Source organism: Octopus bimaculoides, chromosome 1, assembly GCF_046866305.1.
Source record: "Octopus bimaculoides isolate indiv1 chromosome 1, ASM4686630v1, whole genome shotgun sequence".
NCBI lineage: Eukaryota > Metazoa > Mollusca > Cephalopoda > Octopoda > Octopodidae > Octopus > Octopus bimaculoides.
Genome location: NC_142928.1, coordinates 106390919 through 106396926, shown reverse-complemented (window position 1 = coordinate 106396926; position 6008 = coordinate 106390919).

Below are 6008 nucleotides of genomic sequence, written 5' to 3'. Positions count from 1 at the left end.
CTGAGTGCATGATTAAGATTGCATCGCCACTCGGACTATCAAAGGAAGGTGAGGTATGTTTCTTATGCATAGTTGCAGTACTGAAAGAGTGCATATGGAAAACCAGAACAAAAGGAGTCGCGACAGGAACATTCATCTGCGGCCCTGGTTTGCTATATTACTTCAGAGATCATCTGAAGAGCAAGATAGGGCTGGAGAAAAGATGCCTCTGTCCCAGCTGTTGGCCCATTTGGTGTATAAGGGAGTTTGATTTCACTACTTTCGTCTGCACCTCATGTTGGGCTGTTGGTTCATCGGGAATTGTGGCGAGGAAGATGTCTAGTTCCTTTTTGACGACATCTGCTTTCACTTTATGCAGATTTCTTAATTTTTGTTGCAAGGCATTGAAGAGCTGCGGGCCTTTGACCCCTAGACTATTGCGGTACCTGGTCCTGAATTTAGATGAAGTGGATAGTACTTTTGATACATTACAATGGCGGCCAGTTCTGGCATTTGTATAATACCCAATGCTGAAATTTGGTGCAAGCCTTCTAGAGTTCTTCATACGTAGGTTATTGCATATCTTCCACACCTTCGCTCCAGGGAGTGAAGTTGCAGTTTTCTCAGCCTATCCCTGTAGCTCATCCGTTGCACTGTCTCAATCTCTTTAAGGTTGTAGCGTTGGACAGCTTCAAGCTCCGCTCTTAGTTTGGCACTATGTGGAGTTCATAACTGGGAGCAGTAGTCCAGACGGTTGAGAACAGGGGTTCTCCACAGGGACGACATAGTTTCTTCGTCTCTTGTCTGGAAGGACCTCGGTATCCATCTTGCCAGTTGTCTGCACTTTGCTGCCATCTTAGTAATGTGCATATAAAATGATTATAGTGCCTTTGGGTCCTGTATATGCAGGCTGTAGTGCATTGGTGAGTTGATAGTGCAGTGCTTGAAATTTTCCAGTATTAAACTGCATGTTGTTCATTTCGGCCCACTTGTATATTGAATTCAGGTTCCACTGTAAGCTGGCAACGTCATCTCGGTTTTTTATTGCCTGTGATAATTTTGTATCATCAGCATAGCTAGTGACAGTGGCTGTCCGAGTGACTGTGGACGTGTCTAAGAGGGTTATTATGAACAGTAATGGTCCCAGAACAGTTCTCTGGGAGACGCCACTCAGGATTTGAGTTTCCTCAGAAAGGGCACCGTTGGCTGCAACTACCTGACTTGTGACTTTAAGCAGCCACTCTCCCAGTTTACCAGTAATGCCAAGGTCTCGTAGCTTATGACTTATCATGCTATGATCTACCTTATCGAATGCATTTGCAAAGTCAAAGTATATCACGCTGATATCTGAATGGTCAAGCAGCTGTTTCAAAACCCAGTCTTAGTGCTGTAAGAGTCATGTGAAGCAGTTTCCTTCTGGACGGAAGCCATGCAGTGTATTGTTCAGTAGGTCATTTTCTTCTAGGAACATTATCAACTTCTTTCTGATGATTCGCTCCATGACTTTACTGATATGTGAAATCAGAGAGATTGGCCTGTAGTTTTTGGCCTCTGCTCTGCTTCCACCTTTGTGAATAAGACAGCTTTTTAAGAAGTTTGCCACTTGCAAGGAAACTTTAGAAAAGTATCTGAAGTGGTTTCGCCAAAGCCTGCTTACATGACTTCAAGAGAATAGCTGGGAAGCCATCAGGACCAGTTGCGGAGCTTGAACTCATTTCATCTATGGCCGCTATTACATCTGTTTCCTCAATGATGATGCAATCGATTGCTGGCGCCTCCTTTTAAGAGCTGCAGTATCAAATAATTCAGTCAGATTTTTTAACTGCATGTGTCCAAAGGGGGAAGTGAAGATTGTTTACTGGGTATCTCACTTATCGTTCCTGGGTCCGATGTCAGTGAGTCATTCCCTTGGAACAATGGTCCTATTTTATATTGTATTGTGGCTGTTTCCTTTGCGAATTTATAGCAAGCTTTGAGATTTGATTTTATGCTTTCCCCAACTCTCTTCTCTCTCTCTCTGCTCTTTCCCTTTCGTGAGAGAATTTGATCTTGTTTTAGATTTCTAGGAGTGTCCATATTAAAACAGGCTTCTCCCTATCCTTCAGTTGCCTATTCAGCCGCTTTGAGACCTTTAACCTGAGTCTTATAAAAAAATTTCTGTCACTGGGAATCTTGTTCGTCAGTGTGCTGGCCTTTCTTTTTGGGGTATATTTAGTGCGTATCGCCTGCACTGTTGACATAAACTGGCTGAGATTCAAGTCAATGTCTTGCATACATAGAATGTTAGATCAGTTTCGCTTGTGGATCTCTTTACTGATTGATTCCCATTTTGCTTTATAGAAATTCAGGTTGGATAAGGCTTGAGTCCTCCTGATAGGGTAGGTACCAGCAGTTCATGCAGCACCATACATAGTTCAACAATGTTGTGACATGTTAGTGTTGTTGGTGTCACCTTCACATTATGGATAAGGTCCACATTATCTGTGGAGCAGAGGTCTAATGTGTTGTTTCCCCCTGGTTGGCCTGAGTATCATTCGCTCCATGAACAGCATATTAGTAAGTTCAAGTAATGACTCTACATGCTTTTGTTCATGCAGTGACATCCCAGAGAGGATTTAGCCTTCTGGCCATTTAACATGTGAGAGACTGAAGCCACCCAGGAAGAGTATGTTGATGTTCATGTTCTGATCGATGTGTTTGAGGCTATCCTCAAATTTGCCATCATATCTTGTGGTATTCGGCGGACGATATATTGTGCATGCAGCTACATAAACCTGCTTTATATGTATTATTAAGGTGTCGCAAACTGAGTTTGAATGTGACAGTAATACAAGAGGTGTGACATCTTCACGGATGTACATAGCAACTCCATCGTGGCTTCTCCCTCTTCTGTTTGTACAAAATACAGCATACTCTGGTATGTATACTTCCGCATCTGTTACATTCGGGGTTAGATGCGTTTCAGTGAGTGCCATGCATATTACTTGATTGCATGTAGCAAGCGCTTTTAGAGAGAATATTTTACCTCTGTTGCTGAGTTTTAGCAGACCTCCAATATTCAGTAGCAATAAGAATATGGGTGCGATATCAGAGTGGGTGTTAGTGGTGGCCATCCTGGGCCTGTCACCTGAGGTGGTCTTGTGCATTGAAATGCATGGCTTTGACTTTGCATCCTGTTCATCCATGTCGGCTGCTGCACTATATTCTGGGCCATGTTTAAAAAAGACTGTTGTTCAATAGCTGTAGTTCCAACAGTTTCTGCATATTGCCTTTTGAAGGATACAGAGTGCATGCGTGGATCTCTCTCCCTACTCTTTTGAGACGCGTTTCTTCCTGTTGGAGCACTATTAGCCTGCAGATCCATGCTTGATGATTTCCCTCTATGTTTTTGTTGGTTTTGTTTCAGGTTACCCTGCTTGTTGTTCAGATAAAATTTATGATGGGCAAAACTGCATCCCTCTCCCCTTTCTCCATGCCAGCAGGTGCCATTTAAATAAAATTTACATACACTCTGGGCTCTATCAGTTTCTGTCCTTGTGCTCCTTCATTTTTCCTTTTGGGTTTTGGGTTATTGTTTTTGTTCATGTTCTTCCTGTTACCTTTGTACTTCAGGGCACTAGTTTTCCTGGTTGTGTCAGTTTCTTGTCTGCCTCTCTTTTTCACCACAGTCCAGTTTTGACTGTTCTTGTTGCAGCCATTGCTGCTGTCAGTGTTGCTTTTGAGGCCAATGATGTTCGCAGTTTCTTTTTTTTCTTTCTTTTTTTATATTGTCTGTTTATTCTTCATTGGTTTCCAGAAATGCAGGGTCGTCATTGAGCCGTTCTGTTTTCTTCATTATTTTTTCTAGTAGTCGATATGTAGCTTGACAAGATCATAGGAGCATATGGACTCTTGTTTCTTTCGCACGATCTGTGCCATGAGCCTGTGGTAACCATAGCTCTTCAAGGCCGCCGCTATTAGATCGTTGGACGGAGGAACCTCGCTCATGCTCCAACTTTGGATAAGAAGACGGAACTCATCGAACTGCCAATTTCGACGCATCCTTTGTATTGGGTTGGTGCATAATTATTGCGGCTTTCTTTTCAACAAATTTTATTCAACAAAAAGAATAATAACAACATGTAACAAAAACATCTTTAAATGATTATTCCGGAGGATGTTCACCATCTACTATAATTACTGCTTCCCATTTGCTTGGCAGACGGTCGGACCCTCATTTAAAGATGTTTTCGTTAAATATTGTTATTGTTTTTGTTGAATAAAACTTTTTGTAAAAAAGCCGCAATAGTTATGCACCAACCCAATATTTTGTTTGCCTAAATCTGACTGTATAAATTTGCGGTTGTTGGTATCCATCAGTTGATTTTTCGTAAAATAAAAGGTGAGAAAGAAAAAGAGCGGAAATGTTTCTGGGTTCAGTCCCACTGCATGGCACCTTGGCCAAGTGTCTTCTACTATAGCCTCGGGGCGACCAAAGCTTTGTAAGTAGATTTGGTAGCCGGAAACTGAAAGAAGCCTTCCGTATTTTCAACTGAGCGTGCTGAAATTTTGCACATAGGTAAAAGACAGTGGATGCATCAGTTAAATTTCATAACACAATCATTAGTGTCAAAGTGAGATTTGACCTTTTTAAATCAAAATCTTGATGGAAAATCCGATTTCAATAGCGTTTATTGGCTATCATTCCGCAAATCACGTATGAACAGCCGCTATTTTCGTCCATTTAGCATCAGAGCATTAATTGCATTAAGCTTTCTCAGCAATTTCATGAAAAAACATATGTGATTGCAGTAAAAATCGATATAATTCTAGAATGAACTGTACTCGAACACGTGCATCCAGGCATGTCCTTTTGTGTTTAATAAATAAGCTGACACAAAAGAGTAAGACGACAAGGCAATTATTTTGAATAAGTAAAAACGAAATAAAATATTAATTTTAACGAATGAATGGTACTAATTGGCGACCAATCAACTGTTAATATTGTCTCACAACAAATTTCAATTGACAGTGGAAAACGACAAATTGATTAGTAATTGAACGTAAAAATTTGGGCGACAAATATCTAAAACTTTAGCTAATAGTTTTTGGTATAAAACAAAAAAATGAGCGGTATTTTTCGGCTTTTGCCTGACTCACTTGATTTGACACGTACATGCCTATTGTTTATTCTTTAATTCCATTTCATGAAGAAGGAATATTAGTATCAACATTATGAGTTATTTTTTTTTATCAGTAAGCATAATTGAACAATATTTTGACAAATTATTCTTATCATTTTTACGAATTTTATTGATCAAATTAATCGGTTACATTCTAAAAAAGAAAGCACTACTCAATCGGTTCTGGTAGCTTATTCATCGACAAGGTTTGCTACTTTATCGGTCAACATTGCCTATTGCCGAACCCTATATCCCATTTGAAGTTTTCCGGTTACGTGGACTTAAATAACTTTATTTATAAAGAATTTTCATTACTTCCAAATAATTATAAGGTAATTTTAATGCTAATACCCTTTATTCCCAAAGAAGGCCCGGTTTTGGCTGTCTTTCATTTTCAGGGAAGTCCTAGAAACCGTTTCGATTTGCACACACTTTTTATTTAAATTTTGCACTTAAGTGTGATATTTCTTAGAAATACCTTTTACCTTCTGCTACCTGTCAGTGCACTAGTGTTTGCATCGATCGTTTACATTTTATCATAATTGCACTTTTGGTCGATAGAATATCGATTTTCTCGAAATACGTTCTGTCCGCATGTGCTTATAGATGTGAATGCTCATTCACAACTGTCCGCATCCACGTGCCATTTGGTACTTACAACACCATTGTAAGTAATTGTGCGCTTTAGCACTGTGGGAATTTTTGCGTTGAAATACCATATTTAGTGCTTGCAAACAGCAACGAGGTAAATTTAATGGATTTTTTAAAGATTCATTCAATTACAATGGCAACGGCTAGAAGTAGGTATTGCAGCCGGATGCACGATATCAGTCATCTTATTCGTGCTAGTCATGGAGATGTTACTAA